Source organism: Bison bison, unplaced genomic scaffold, assembly GCF_000754665.1.
Source record: "Bison bison bison isolate TAMUID 2011002044 unplaced genomic scaffold, Bison_UMD1.0 scf7180017864518, whole genome shotgun sequence".
Classification (NCBI taxonomy): domain Eukaryota; kingdom Metazoa; phylum Chordata; class Mammalia; order Artiodactyla; family Bovidae; genus Bison; species Bison bison.
Genome location: NW_011495071.1, coordinates 16,244,745 through 16,261,145, shown reverse-complemented (window position 1 = coordinate 16,261,145; position 16,401 = coordinate 16,244,745). Strand labels below are relative to the sequence as shown.

Genomic DNA, 16,401 nt, shown 5'->3' with positions numbered 1-16,401 from the left:
TTTCCTTTGTGTACATATTCCCAGGCGAAGTCAGGCCCTCTGTCTCCTGTGATCCCAGACTCTCCTGCTCACAGCTTCTTCCTCTCAGTGTGGTGTTTAGTTGATATGAGCAGAAGGTCTGTGCTCTAGAGCATGGGTCTGAGTCTTGGCTTCACCACTTACTGACATGTGACCTCTCCCAGAAGAAGTCTCTTTGTCTGTAAATGAGATTAATAACAGTCTTCTCTCCCAGGGCTGTGGGGAGGATTAAGGAGATAATATATTGAGAGAGCTTAGAACACTGCCTGGCTTATTGCTGGAACTCAATACATGAGCTACTGTTACAATTATGACCAGATTGGATTCTTAGTGCTTTCTTCCCTGTTCAGGGTCTTGCCTGAGCTGTGTGAGCACTGGGATTTTCTTCTATTCAGCTGTGTCCTCAGCTTTTAGAACAGACTGGTGATGAGAATGCACACAGAAGACACCAGGGCACTAGGGCTCCCAGCCTGGCCCCAGCACGTGCTGCAGGACCTGGTGGGACAGGCAGCCTCTCCTGACCTCTGCGTCTAGGGTCCTTTTGAAGCCAAAGCCTAAGGATGCCTGGAGTCTGCCCAAAACCAGGGACAGAGGACTCATGGTCACAGCCTAAGGCTGGAGCTGCTGTGACAGTGGTGGAAGAAGGGGGTCAAGGTGCTAGGGGCTAGAGTCCACAGCGATGGTATAGATCTGCTCTTGGAAGCCCTCTAGTGGTGACTTCTGGACTCTCACCTCCCTTTCCCGGAACCCCATGGAGGTACCAGGATGGCAGCTGTGATGTAGGATCTGTGAATTCTCCTAAATGTTTCACTTTGGCAAATGAAAATACTCTCCTTAAAGTGAAGAGGAGAATACAGTGGGAAAGATAAAGCTAAAACCGTCTTGTCTATACTTCAGGTCCTGTGTTACAGCCATGAAACTTGAGGCCAAGCAAGGACTCCGCTTGGGGATGTGAGAAGGCATTTATATCTTTACCTGACAGTCCTGAACATGCCACCTGCACAGAGCATGGCCTTCACAAGGCGGGTTAGAGTGGCATTTAAGAAAAGACAGGGTCTAGAGTCTAATGGGCTGGGTTCTGAGCCAAACTTTGCCACTGACAATCTGAGTAATATCTGATAGTTCATGTAACCTCTCCGAGCTTCAGTTTCCTCATTTGTAAAAATAAGATAATTATGGCGCCCTGCCCTCAGGGTCACAGTGAGATCTGCACAAAGCCATCCCCATGGTAGTTTGGCCCAGGGCCCAGTCTCAATAAATGTTAGCGGTAATGGTTATGGAGCTTATCACAATAACCCCGTGAGACGGTACAGCAGTGCAGGTCATTGTTATTCCCATTTGATAGATTTTTAAACTTAATTCAGTTCCATAAATATATACACTGAGCATTTTCACTATATCAGGTCCAGTGCGAGGGGAAGTGTGGAGGGCAGGCATGACAAACAGAAGCCCCGCCCTGCTATGGACTAGTGCAGGGGTCTCCTACCCCTGGGCAATAGACAAATGCCAGTCAAAGGCCTGTTACATGGATTTCACAGCAGGATGTGAGCAACAGGTGAGCAAGTGAAGCTTCATCTCTATTTATAATTGCTCCCTATCGCTTGCATTACCACCTGAGCTCCACCTCCTGTCAGATCAGTAGAGGCATCAGATTCTCATTGGAGAGGGAAACCTACTGTGCTTGAGTCATCCTGAAACCATCCACCCCTCACCCCCAGTCCATGGAAAAATTATCCTCCATGAAACTGGTCCCTGGTACCAGAAAGATTAGAGACCTCTGGGCTAGTGGATAAACAGATAGTTGAATAATGGAGACCTGTGTCATGATGGGGGAAAGACAGGGTGCTTCAGACACACAGGACCCATGGGAGGTAAGCTCATCTAGGAGTCAGAGACACCTGCCCCAGGAGAGACATTTGGGACAAGATTTCAAGGATGTGTGGGCACCAGCAAGGTGCAGAGGAGACAGGGCGAGAGGGATCAACAGCTGCAAAGGCTGGGGGGCTGGAAGTCTCAGGAAAGGCACTGAAAGAACTTGGTGAGGCTGAGACAGTGGTTGGGGAATGAGGGGGAGAGCAGGTCAGGGAACTGAGGCTCAGAGAGGGCAAATGTCACATGCAAGGCCACACAGCTGTTAAGAGGTGGAGTGGGATGAGGACATGTGATGGAGCCTCATCACGTTTTCTTGCTGTGAGCAGCATCATGCCAGTTCTTATATGTGTGCTGACAGTGTGCACACATACATGTATCCTTTTAAGGGGTTCAAAAATAAGTTGTTCCTGAGTTAAAGAAAGACCAGGGATTATTAGTAGCATCTTTCTCTGGGGGCTTCCCTGGTGGCTCAGATAGTCAAGAATCTGCATGCAGCCCAGGAGACCCCGGGTTCTATCCCTGGGTTGGGAAGATGTAGGAAATCCCTGAGTAGGAAACGGCAACCCACTCCAGTATTCTTGCCTGGAGAATGCTATGGACAGAGGAGCCTGGCAGGCTAAATTCATGGGGTCACACAGAGTCAGACATGACTGCAGGACTAACAACAGTTTCATTCTCCGAGGGCGTCTAAAATGCCAGGGTTTCATAAAGTTAACAAGATGGGCTTGCAATCATCAGAGAGGAGGCAGCTGTGAAATGTACACATGAAATTGGCTGCCTGGACTGGAAATAGTCACCTGGAGACAAATTCCTGTTCTTTGGCTTTCTGAAAGAGAAAACAGCAGTGCACCCCATAGGTGCTGGACAGACTAGGGGGGGTGAGTCTCAGTTTTCCTCCTCTGTAAAATTGGGGATGATAAAATAGGATCCTAAAACTGCAAGACGGGCTTCCCTGGTGGCACAGCAGTGAAGAATCTGCCTGCTAATGCAGGAGACATGGGTTTGATTCTTGGGGCAGGAAAACCCCCCTGGAGAAAGAAATGGCAACTCACTGTAATATTCTTGCCTGGGAAATCCCATGGACAGAGGAACCGGCAGGCTATAGTCCATGGGGCTGCAAAAGAATCGGACACTACTGAGAGACTAAACAACTGCAACAAGTGCAAGACAGATACTGTATGTCAAGCACTTGATATGTGCCTGGCATGCAGAGGTACTCAAAAAATATCTCCTTTACAGCATGCTTGGAACCAGGCCAGATTTTTAAAAAATTGACTTAATGCATCCAAATCTCTTTCCTACCTTCAAGTCCTTCTATAGGTCAGTGGGAGCCACAACCTGGAGAAACAGATGGGACAGAGTGACTGTAATGTCATTATCCACGTCCCCTTCACAAATTACTCCCTGGTATTAGCTTCAAGGTATATTGGTGGGCCATTACTCCTGTGAATATCTGAAAAGTAGGATCAACTCTCTAACCATGTTATACTGGACAGTTCAATTAACAGAAAGAGTTGTGGAACACATATGTCAAAATGGCTAGGATGAATAATGAAAATGAGAACATCTCTACCCTTAAAATGTGAACTAGGAGTGGTCAGGGATGGAGAGGTAGAGAATTGTCTGCCCCTTTCACAAAAGCCTCAATGCACAGAAAGGCCTGTGCTGCTGCAGCCCCACGTGGGTCAGAAGCAGGGCGATGAAGATGCTGGAAGACGAACAAGATCAGGGAGCAGCATTTCCTTGGTCTCAGCTGGCTGGGCTTCACTGGTTCACCAGTGCCTTAGTAAAGAGGGACTGGAAGTTAATCTCCTAACCATACTGTAAATTATTTACAGTTTGTTACCTAAATAATTATGCTTGAATTAACTGTTTAGTAAACAATTTATAGTTTACTGCATAGCAGAGATTGTCATTCTAAATTAATTTATGTGTTGTTTTTATAAAACCCTTAGTGAGAGAGTCTTCCGGGTTGGGTTGTAGAATGGTGTGGGGGCCGGGTAGACCCAGCTGATATCTGATGACAAGACTCCTCGGATGTCTCAGGAGGAATCCTCATGTTTCCTCAGAGTGAAATCCCAGAGTGCCTGCAGTGGCTTCCAGGGGCCTCCAGGATCTAGCTTGAGTCCCATCTCACCTCTTCCTGATCTTTCCTTTGTTCACTCCATTCTAGCCGTGTTTATTTCTGTGCCATTTCTCAAACATCCAGGCCTACTCCAGCAGAGGGTCTTCGTACCATCTGTTCCCTCTGCCTGGAATGCCCAGTACCTGTATTTAACCATGGTTGGTTTTCTCTGAAGCATTTACTCAGATCCTACCTTCTCAATGAGTCCTGCCCTGATCCTTTAAGTGGCAGTTACCTTTCTGCTTCCCACATGAACGATCTCATCCCCACGTATTCTTACATCTTTTGAAAAGAAATTATCTGCGTTTGATGTACTGCACGTGTCCTTAGCTGTGTTTGACCCTTTGTGACTCCATGGACTGTAGCCTGCCAGGTTCCTCTGTCCATGGGATTTTCCAGGCAAGACTGCTGGAGTGGATTGCCATTTCCTCCTCCAGGGGATCTACCAGACCCAGGAGTTGGAGCTGCATCTCCTGCAATGGCTCTGCACTTTTAAGTTTATTACAATTTATTGCTATTGTCTGTTTTCCCTGCTAGAAAGTACCTTCCATGGGACAGGGATGTTTTTTGGCTTTTTTACTCTGTATCCCAAGTGGCTAGAAGAATTCCCAGCACATTGTAGGCACTAAGGAAATATTTATTGAATAAATATTCAGAGTTGAACGTGTGAGGGTATGGAGGCCACGCACTCTGCCTGGAGGCTGGAAGTGCCCAGAATTTTGGAGAATGAAGTTCGATGGGAGGAAGTCCAGTGAGAAGGATGAGCCCTCTTCAAAAAAAAGAGACAGTAGGTCCATTGGATTCAACTAGTCTCAAACTGAACCCATCTTCCTATCTTCTGACCTGGTTTTGCCTGTCCATTCATCTGCTCAAGTCAAAAATCTGGGTCACCTCTTTGACTAGTTCCTGTCATTCTTCATCCTTATGATTTGGTATCGAAGTCATATTGATTTTATCTTAATTGTTCTTGAGTGATTGTCTTCCAACACCACTGCTGCCACAGGAATCAGGGCTCCTTCTTATACTTGAATGTCCTTTTGGCTAAATATAAAATCCTTGGTTTCCCTTAGTGTTTTGTGTATGTTACTTTACTTTTTTTTTTTCCTAGTAAAAAGGATTGCTCTAAAAATATTATTATAGCCTAATTTTGGTCCTTTATAAGTAACATGGACTTCCCCAGTGGCTCAGCAATAAAGAATCTGCCTACAATGCAGGAGTCACAGGAGATACAGGTTCGATCCCTGGGGTGGGAAGATCCCCTGGAGGAGGGCATGGCAACCCACTCCAGTATTCTGACTTGGAGAATCCCCATGGACAGAGGGGCCGGGTGTGCTACAGTCCATAGGCTTGCAAAGAGTTGGACATGATTGAAGCAATTTAACATGTACACAAGCATAAGTTAACATGCACTTATTTCTAGATGCACAAAGGATTTTCTTTTTTTTTAAATAAAAGTCCAATCTTCCTAGGATGTGCTTTGTATGCTTGTTTTCATTTATGTAGTATACTCTGTATCTATAATTTTCTTAAAAATTTAAACTCATTTTTGTAATGGTTACTGAAATAGTAAGTTATAATTTCCTTCTGTTTTGTGAGTACATTCTACTGGCATTTTCTCATTGTTATTATTCTGCTCTTTATTCTATTTCTAAAATAATTGTACATGGGATGATACTTCAATAAATTTTTGTTGCTCATTTCTATGTGAAATTAGATTTATGAACATTTGCGGGGGGGTGGGTGCATTTAGGAAAGCTGTTCTAACTTCATAGAGCTCCATCGTCTTTTGTTTTTGTATAGGGTTCAAAAAACGTAGTGATCTGCCTCCTAAGGTTCCTAGCTCTGTTCTGCCCTTCACATTGGACTGAACATCTCCTCCTCTGTCTCTGTTGTCTCTGTCTTGCTCAATTTTGATCTTACTCCCAAAAGTTTCTTCTTAACGTGGCTCTGTGTAGAAGAGATTCCTGTTGGTTCCGTTTTAAGAGTCTAGTGTAGTTGCCTTGCACTCACCCCAGAGAGGCAAACCCCTTCTGATTTCAGTTACTATTCCTAAATTGTCACACTGTCCTTTGCATTAAATACGCAGTGGCTCATCCAAGTTCTCATCCTCTCCAGATGCCTCCTTACTGCTGCTTCTCGTACAGTTTTGTAACTGCAGGTGATTTGTCCCTAGCCGCTTGCAGTTTGAGTTTTGTAGGAATCCTTTACCATCTAGTTTTGTTGTAAATATTATCCATGGGGTTTTGGCTCTCTTATCTAGTTACTCTGCCAGTTTTTATATGGGGAACTGGAGTGACTGAAAAACTATACTGCCACAACTGTCATCTTTTCAGAATTCTTCCTTATTTCTCCTACTTTTAAGCAACTAAGTTCTGATGATACAGCTGCTTTAATTCAAATCACTCCAGAAATAATGAACACACACAGTATTGCCTATCAGAAATTATTCTAAGCAAATATTTACATATCGTTGTAATATACTTATTACACTCTGGATACTACAAAAAACATGATAAAAAAGTTTTGTGTTTTAAATAGAAATACTTAAAGCAGATATCAGCAGAAGATAATTTTCACTTATTAATCAAAAAATGCCTAGGAGTTAGGTACTATCATCACTCCATCTTGCTAGTGAAGAAGAGGAAACTCAAACATAAAGAGGCTTTCCCAAAGTTGTAGTTAGCAAGTGGCCAACTAGTAGTTAATCCAGGCAATCTAGCTCCAGGATTCATACTCGGAGGGGAGTAGTGGTACCCAACAGAAGCCACCTGATGCCTGGAACACCCAGTGTCATGCCAGGCTCTGATGCTGGCACAGTGGTACCTAGAAGATGCAGCAGTAAGAGAAGAAGCAGTGACTCTGATAGTCCGAGATGTCTAATAGAGATCAGAGAGCATGACATTGCCCAGAAGGAAAGGCAACCATGCTGGATGGACCTGGCAGGGCCTGGCAGTTAGAATAACAGCCAGTGGAAGTCTGCTGAAGGAAGAAAAGATGACAGCATGATCCAATGCTGCCATGTGGTTGACTGAACCTGTCTTTTTTTAGGGGGTAAGGAGGAAATATATAAGAGTGGAACTCTAGGGATGCCTGGAAATACTTGACACTATGGTACATCATGTTGGAATGAGAATGAAGTTTGCTGTATTTGTTTATGTCTGTTTTTCTCTTGGGCAGTGTAAGGGCAAGGGTTGCCAGAACAAAGCCTGGTATATGATCAACATCTGTAGCGTTTCACTGAATTGACCAGGGATTGTTTTAAATCTTATGAAACTGGTTGAGACTACTTTATGTTTGTTACAGGTATCATATGGGGACAGGCACTTCCTATGGGAGCTCAGACCTCCCTTCAGCCACTTCGCCAAGGCTTAGATATATATCCCCATTCCTCATTGGAAAGCCATTTGCCTGTAAGTTCTGAGAATCGGGATAATGGTTGGTTAGGGTTCAAGCTCCACCCAATCAGAGCATTGCTTCGTGGAATATAGGAATGTCTGCACAATGCCTTTTACAAAGGTCTCTCTGATTCTGCTGACATCTGCTTTAAGTACTTCTATTTAAAACACAAAAATTTTTATCATGTCTTTTGTAGTATCTAGTTATTTGGTCAAACTCAAATTTTAGCCATAGGTTGATCTACACTTTTTCTGACATCTAAGCCAAAAACAGAGTACACATTGTCTGAAATATAGCCCCAGAACAGAAGATGGAGTGATGTCATGGATTCCAGTCTATGTTCCCAGTCAGGGCACTCATGCTTATCTTGCATGACACTCTGCAATTTCTGGAAATATTTTTGGTTGGCAAGGCTCATAATCTGTTTTCCAGAAACTCTTTGGTTTACTTGATTCAAATAAGTATTTATTAATACCTGCTGTGTGCTGGATACTGGTGATGCTGAGATAAATCAGGAAGTGCCTACTTTTGAGGGGAATCTCAAAGTCTAGTGAACAAGAGACACAGGTGGAGAAACTCTTTAGTATGGCCAGGGTGCACACTGTCTATGAAATCAGGCTGCCTACATGGAGTTCTGGCTCTCTTAAGTCTTGTAAGTGTTGTGCACCTCTATTTTCATCTGGAAAGTAAAGGCAATAAGAACATTCACTTAACCAGGTTACTGTGAAAATAAAATACTGCATGATAATTGTACAGCTATGGGGCACAGTAAGAGTCCAATAAATATTAGTTATAACTGGTGGATTTTGTCTACTTTCTCTTTCCCCGTGACTTCAGAACTGCTTTCCACCCAATTATCTATTTTATTTATTTATTTAATGCGATTATATATTATCCCAATGGCTTAGTTGTAACTTGAGTAACTTGGGGGCAAAGCAAGCTGAGTAAAGTCAGGCTTTGTAGGTATATACATGCCTTGATCATCAACCCATTTTGACCTCTACCTGCTGGTGGGCCAGAGCCTCCAATGTCCTCCCATCCCTGGTCAGAGTTGGCCTTGGACCTGAGTGGGATGTGCCTGCTTCTTGGGGCCTGGGGATGAGCCACGGAGTGGGGTTAGGAGGAGGCAGGAGGCAAGGATCCATGGGCTTACTAATCTGCTTGTTTATTCTTCTCTGTATGCTCGGTTGCTGCTGGGAGAGAAAGAGGAGGTATCTGTTTAAACAATCTCTAGAAACGGAAGTTATTTTAAGTTCATTCTTAAAGAAAACCAGATTCTTCTTGCCCCGCAGGCGCCCCTTGTCTGTCTTCGTCTCTGAGGCTGTCACCTGGGAAGGCAGCTCCTGGAACTGCGCGGCCAGGAGTGGGTTTGGCCTGAAAGCAGCAATTCCCTCTCTGGGGCCCGTGATCCTGGTCTTCCCGCTACCCAGAGCTTCAGGCAGAGCCAGTGGCTCACAGTTTCCCTTCATCTTCTTGTTGCCAATAAGCAGTCCCTGAAGTTCTTCCTTGAGAAAATAGCCCCACTTGTCTTCCTGGGTTGAGGCATCTCATCCTGCTCTCGGATCTTCTTCACATTTTTTGAAGGGGTGGGCAGAAGGTGAAGCAGTAAAGCAGAGCAGTGAAGAGTAGACTCTGGAACCAGAGAGACTAGGATTTACTGCTTTTGACCTGGGTGACTTTACTTCTCTGCATCTCAGTTTCCTCATCTGTAAAATGGGGATGATGATAAGACCCGACTCAAACAGTTGTTCTGAGGAGTAAGCCAAATAATTCATGTAAAATACTCAGCACAGCTCTCAACACATGAAATGTGCTCACTAAATTCTCACCATTATTATAGTTATTAGAGGTGCTAATGGAGAAGGCAATGGCACCATTCCAGTACTCTTGCCTGGAAAATCTCATGGATGGAGGAGCCTGGTATGCTGCAGTCCACGGGGTCGCTAAGAGTCGGACACAACTGAGTGACTTCACTTTCACTTCTCACTTTCATGCATTGGAGAAGGAAATGGCAACCCACTCCAGTGTTCTTGCCTGGAGAATCCCAGGGACAGGGGAGCCTGGTGGGCTGCCGTCTATGGGGTCACACGAGTCAGACACGACTGAAGCGACTTAGCAGCAGCAGCAGCAGAGGTGCTGAAGTGTTGCATGTGGGGAAGGGCAGCCAAGAGAATGAACATTTTTGAGCATCTTCTTTGTGTTATGCAATGTCCTTTCGTGTTCACCATTTAATCCATCCATCAACTCAGTGTGGCAGGTTCTATTATTATCTCAGTTTTACAGATGAAGAAATTGAAGCTCAGAGAGGTTAAGAAACTGACTAAGAAGGCTAATGTATGTTGTGAGGGTCAGAACACTGGTTATTGTGGTGGAGGAGTGACCAGAAAGGGGTGCAAGGGTGACTTCTGGAATGCTGCTAACGTTCTATTTCTTTGTCTGTTTTAGGATACCAGGGTACATTGATTTTATGAAAAGTCATCAAACTGCAGCTTGATATTATTTGTTTACTTCTAAATACATATGCTGGGAAAGACTGAGGAAGGGAGGAGAAGGAGGCAACAGAGGATGAGATGATTGGATGGCATCACCAACTGAATGGACATGAGTTGGAGCAAACTCCAGGAGATAGTGAAGAACAGGGAGGCCTGGTGTGCTGTAGTCCGTAGGGTGGAAGAGTTGGACACGACTGAGCGATTGAACAACAACAACAAATATGTATGTTACTTCAATACAAATATCAGAAAAGGGGGAAGAAAGCAGCAGCAGGGCCAACCTGGCTTTAATCCCTCACACAGATTATGAGCAGCAGGCCCAGCTCTTTCTACCACCGTGTGCAGAAGTGCAAGCCTTGTTGGCCTGGGCCTGCGGAAGCCCCTCTTATGCTCAAGGCCTTTACACAATAGGCTGTTCTGTCTGAGGAAGCTCTGCTTCAGGGTCTGTTCAGGCGATTAAGGAGGGATCAGGATCTTCCTGAGCCAGTCTGTGGGCCTGGCTGCCAGAGTGAGGCCTCCCTGGGATCGTTAAGTGCAGAAGGCTCAGGTCTAAGAGTCTGGCCTGGGATCCAGCCATTGCTGGGCTCTAGGGTGGGTGATGGGGTCGACTGAAGACAGAGCCAACTAGGCTCTCCCTGTTTCTCCCCACTAAGAGGACAACTTCTGTCTCCTAGCTGAGCCATACACCCTCTCTCCTTCGGCTTCAGCTTCGTAGCCAGCTTCCATCTTCTGGTCCTCTGGAGCTTGGATGCACTAAGGCTTCCTGCTGTGAAGCTCAGGACACAAAGTCAGAGAGACGTACCGTCTCCGCCTATGTTTCCAGTTGAGGAAGAAGCACGGGAAGTGAAATTCTTTCTAGAGTGATGGGGTGGAAAATCCTTTGGCTTGTCATCTGAATTCCACCTCCCTGCCAAACCTCATCTTTTAAAAAGAAACTTAAATTATTTTTTGCTTAATAGTTTTGGATTTACAGAAAGTTGCAAAGATAGTACACAGTTTTTCTATATCCCATATACCCAGTTCCTCTGATTACTGTCTAATACCCACTTGGTCCATTAGTCACGACTAAGGAAGCAGCATTGGCCCTTTACCATTAACTAAATTCCAGACTTTATTTGGATTTCACTAGTTTTTCCATGAATGTATTATTTTTTTTTTTATGGTTTCAGGATTCTATCCAGGGTATCCTGTTACACTTAGTCATCACCGCATCTCCTTGCTCCCCTCTGGTCTATGACGGTTTCTTGGTCTCCCCTCGCTTTTGGTGGCCCTGAGGTTTGAGGAGTGTCACTCAGGTCTTCTGTACATGTGTGCCGTGCGCTTAGTTTGTGTGCAAACCCTTAGGTTGGTTCCCTGTTGTTTTTCCCATGATGAGACTGAGTTACGGGTTTAAGGGGAAAATTCACAGAGTTTGAAGTGTCTTTTTCACATCCAATCAGAACTGTGCTGAGCTGTGCTGTGTTCAGTCACTCAGTTGGGTCCAACTCTTTGCCATCTCATAAACTGTAGCCCGCCAGGCTCCTCTGTCCATGGAGATTCTCCAGGCAGGAATACTGGAGTAGGTTGCCATACCCTCCTCCAGGGCATGTCAAGACTGAAAGTGAAAAGTGAAAGTAAGTCACTCAGTCGTGTCCAACTCTTTGCAATCCCATGGACTGTAGTCTACCAGGCTTCTCTGTCCATGGAATTTTCCAGGCAAGAATACTGGAGTGGGTTGCCATTTCCTTCTACCTGCTATCAATGTGGCTTATCAGCAGTGAGGTTGATCTCCTGGTTAAGGTGGTGTTTGCCAGGTTTCTCCATTGCAAAGTTACTTTTTTCCTCCACTTTCTGTTCTCTTTTCTTTGGAACTGAGTCATCAGTCACAGCCCACACTCAAGTCCGACGCCACCGCCATCCATTTTTAATCTTCAAGTTTCTCTGACACAAGACCAGTAAACACACAAACTCATCTGAGTATTGACTCAGGTAGGCATGCACAGACTGTCACCCAAACACCAACACACAGATGATATAGACAGACACCGAGATGAGTTCATATCTGCCAACACGGACAGACACAGACACAAATATACAAACACCGGGGAAATCAATAGTTTTGTCATTCCATTTCTCTTACCAGCAGAGTGATAAATCAACTAGGATTTTAATCAGCAAAGCTTCTGAAATCCCACTTTCCTTCTAATTTCTAAAGACCTTAAAGAGCAAGAACTGAGTAATAACCTCCATGCAAGTTGGGGAGGAAGCGGGGAGTGATGAAAATCTTGGTTTGGGGATCTCATCAGACTGAGATGGGTTTCAGGGAAAAAGTGACAGAGGTGAAGTGTCTTCATCATATCAGAAGTACATGCTATCAACGTGGCTTATCAGAAAGGAGGTTCCCTTGTGGATGGGCCCAGGTCATTGGCAAGTGGTGGCTTTGTCTTTCTTTTTCTACCTGGTTCTTCCACGGCCCTTTCCCACCCAGACCAGAAGTGAGGGGTGTGCGTATCTCCCCCTGAGGACCCCAGAGCTCTTCCATGGGGAGATGTGCCAAGAGCCCATCTTAGCACTGTGGGTTTCCTTTGTGCTGGGTGCTGGTCTCAGCTGCTGTGATTTAGGTAGGAATCTTTCAACTCCACTGGTCTCCTCCTGTCGTTGCCTAGCCTGCTGCCCTTGAATAGCTTTTTGGGGCTTTCAGCATAAATGCCCAACCCCTACTCTGGCTTCAAAGCTTCTCAAGCTCAGGGCTTTCCTCCTCCTCCAAGCTTTTCCCTCTCTTTGCTCCCTCTCTTTCAGAATGTTTAACTCTAACCCCACTGACCTACTCATTGTCCTTTCATCTGCCACACCCTGGAAGATGCTCCCACTGTCTTTAGGTGTTCCAACTCTGTTGCTAAGTTGTGTCCCAGCCCTACCCAGCTCTAAAGCCACCTTCTACATGAACCTACCCTGATCTCCAACTGGAATGAAAGGCTCCCAGAAAACCATTCTTTTAAGGGATGGCACTGACTGAACTCTGCTTAATTATCTGTGAACTTGTGCTTCAGAAAAGATTCTTTTGCTTGCAAGCAATAAAGATTAACTCTGGGCCTTGTTCCCCAATCTTCAGTTGATGCTGGAGTTCCTCATGGAACAGCTGAAGTTGCCGTCATGGAAGTGACTCACATCCGGCACCTCCAGTCTGTTGTTAACTCTTGGTTCTAAGTCTCATAGTTTAGGGAGAGGGAATCAGATTAGTGCAGCTTGGTTCAGGAGCCCACCCATGGATTAACCACCAGCCGTGATGAAGAGCATCTTCACGCAATGCAGACAGGGCTCCTGAGGGACCACCTTATGTTTGGGAGCAGGGGCCCGCCCAAATGCTGAAGCCTACATTGCCCCACCAAGAGGCCAGACAGCTAATGTAGCTTGCCTTTGCCACTATGGAAGGAGGGAGGGTGCTGGGAAGACAAAAACAACAGATGTCCCCTCCTAAGTATTTATGAAGAGAATGAGTCAGTGAGTGAGTGATTGGTTTATTTGTTGCCCCTTAAAAGCCCCTAGGTCAGTTTGCCTCCCAGGTCTGTATCTCTAGAACATGATGGGCATATATTTTTCCATCTCCTGTATCCCCTTTCCTATCATGTTGTCATGAATGGAAAATGTTGCCAGTGTATCAGTAAACAAAGGATGCTGCAGCCATCAGGCCACTATAGCTGCCCCTGAAAGTGAGCCCCGAGGGAACTCAGAATGGAGACAGATGGGCCGCCTGCTGCCAAGCCCTCAGCCTCTGCAGCCTCACTCTGCAGCCAGTGGGCTGCCCTGGGGGAACTCAGGATAGAAAAGAACAAGGTACCAGGCCTAGATAGCTAGATAGCTGAGATGCATATCAAAAGAATGATTTCAGGGAGTCCTGACTCTTGCATCTTCCTATACATAAATAGTGCTATATTCATGAACTTGAGATGTCTGGCTTTCTTTATTTAACAGTAATGTTTTGATGTTCTGTCTACTTGGCCTTTGTTGCAAAACCCCCTATATATCCTGGCTCCTTCCTTACCTCTTCGGAGCAGTCCCTTGGAGCTATTCTGAAAGGCTACCCCCCAGACTTGAAGTGCTCAGTTTTGTCTGTCAAATAAAACATAATTCTCAATTTTTCAGTTGTGCATTTTTTTGTCAGTTGACCTTGTTCTTGATGCCGTTCCCTGGGAGGTGGAATAGTGGAGTCGTGGAGAGTCCCCCTGCAGAGGTAGAGCAGTAGATGCCTGCCACTCATTCTAGGTGGAGCTGGGATCTGTCAGGCACTGGTGAGAAACCAGATATGAGGGACTGTCCCTCATAGGATGTACAGAGTGCAGACAGATATACAAATTGCAATAGAATGTTATTAGGCTCCAATGGAGGAAGCATGGAGAGGTGGGAGCTGCTGGGGGGCAGCTGATGAACTCTGACTGAGGCTTTTCAGAGAAAGTAACATTAGAGTCCAGTATCGCAGAGTGAATAGGAGCTTGCCGGGTCAAGAAGAAAGAAAAAAGATTCTGGTCTAAGAAACTATCTGTGCAAGACAGGGGTATGGATTGTAAAAGACTGCCGTACTTGGGAAACAGGGAGGTTGAGTGTACCCTGAGTGTAGTGTGTTTATGGTGAGAGTGCTAAGATTGGAGGGAAGATGGAAAAGGGAGGTGTATAGAAAGGAGGCTGAGGCCAGATCTAGGAAGCTCCCCATCTGAGCCTCGGGAACTTTAACTTATGGAAGGAGGCGGTTGGTAGGGGGGACTCACATAGGGGAATAACAACATATATGTATAGAAAGTTCTCCTGCATTGTTGGGGAATGCATTGCTTCTTTGGGGAGCTAATGTGGCAACTTACTGAACTTCGCTCCTTCCTACTCCTGGGGTCTATGGCATAGAATGAAGATACTGATATGTAACGGCACATGTATAATGGGGTCTGTAGTGGTCAAGAACTAGAAACAAATGAGTGCCCAAGAATGGGAAAATGTTTAATAAATTGTGGTATATCCATAAAGTGATTTTTCATCCATCTATCTTCTATTAAAATTCTTTACAAAATATAATAGCTATTTTTCATGAAGGGAGAGGGAGATAGAAAGGTCATTGGTAAGCTCTTATTTTTAACAATTTAAAAAGCTGTAAGGAACCACATGTATAATTTGCATAAACAGTATAAGTCTTGTAGTTAAAACTTACATTTAAAAGCCTTATAGACAGCTGCATCATTGAGAAAGTCCTAGTCCTTCTCATTAAAAATGAAGATGTGATTTTAACCATGATAATTGGAGCATGCCTTTATCATTTCAGTCCTCCTTGGTACCTTGGGCCCACCTATCCACTCTCCTCCATGCTTTCTGTGTGCTGTGATAACTCGGAATAAAAGCCTAGTCCTCACCTTGTCCTACACAACTCCGCAGGGTCTGCCCACTTCCACCGTCCAGTCCCCTCACCTCAGGTCCTCCGTCTCTCTCCCTGTCAGGCTAACTCTGGCCTCCTTGCTGTTTCTCACACATCTCACAGACATTGTGTGCCCCAGGGCCTTTGCTCTTGCTGTTTTCTCTCCCTGAAACAATTTGCCCCCAGATATCCACACGGCTCACTCCCTCATGGCCTTCAAATCTTGGCTCACATGTCCCTTTCTCAGACAGCCTTCTCTGATCCACCTATTTTTACAATGCAGTAACTACTCCCCTTCCACGTCCACAACTCTCCAGACTTTTTTCCTGTTCTTTTCCTTCATGGTACTTACTACCTCTAGTATACATTGCTTATTTATTTTTGTTTATTTGGAAATTGCTTTGAAAGTTGACTCTCGTCTCACTTGAATGTAACTTTCACAAAGGAAATGGCTTTTTTCTACCTGTTGTTATAGCCCAGAGCTTGGACAGTACTTGGCATGTAGTAGACTCTGAGTACTTACTTGTGGGATGAATGAATGACTCGTGGTAGATGGAGAATGGCTGGAGGCAGGTAAGATGCATGACAAAAGACTAGTTAGAAGCCTGTTACAAGCCAAGGGCTAAGGGACTCAAACCCAGCCTTAAAGTTTAGCTGTGCATATCTTTTTCTGTTGTAACTTTCAAATGATGTTGAAGTCTATTATTTTTTAACTTCTCATTAGTGTGTCTTGTTTATTTAGGCAGATCCGAAACTCCAGGAGAAGGGAGGCTTGGCATGTTGATCTCCACTTTTCCCACAGTGCCTGGCAATTACATGCTATTAAATATAATTCACTCAACCAATGCTCAAAGCTTCATTAATGATCTGATGTTACTTACTATTATTTGACTAAGTGATTTTTAGAGTGAACTTTATTTGACAAAGATTTTAGGATCTAATTGATATTCTTATGCTGTTGTATTAAATAGAGGTAATTTTGTTCCATTAAAAATGTAGTATGGGACTTCCTGGCAACCGGGTAGTTCAGACTCCATGCTTTCAAAGTAAAGGGAGTGGGTTTGATCCCTGGTTGGGAAACTAAGATCTCACATGCTGCATGGTGAAGCCGTCAAGTAAGAAAA

At 44.9% G+C, this 16,401-nt stretch overlaps 1 protein-coding gene across 1 annotated transcript in view; it reads left to right on the top strand.

Moving 5' to 3' along the window:
• The window catches only part of INSC (inscuteable homolog (Drosophila)), a 138,311-nt gene that overhangs the window by 48,691 nt on the left and 73,219 nt on the right, over positions 1-16,401 (top strand). The gene's annotated exons all lie outside the window — the stretch shown is intronic.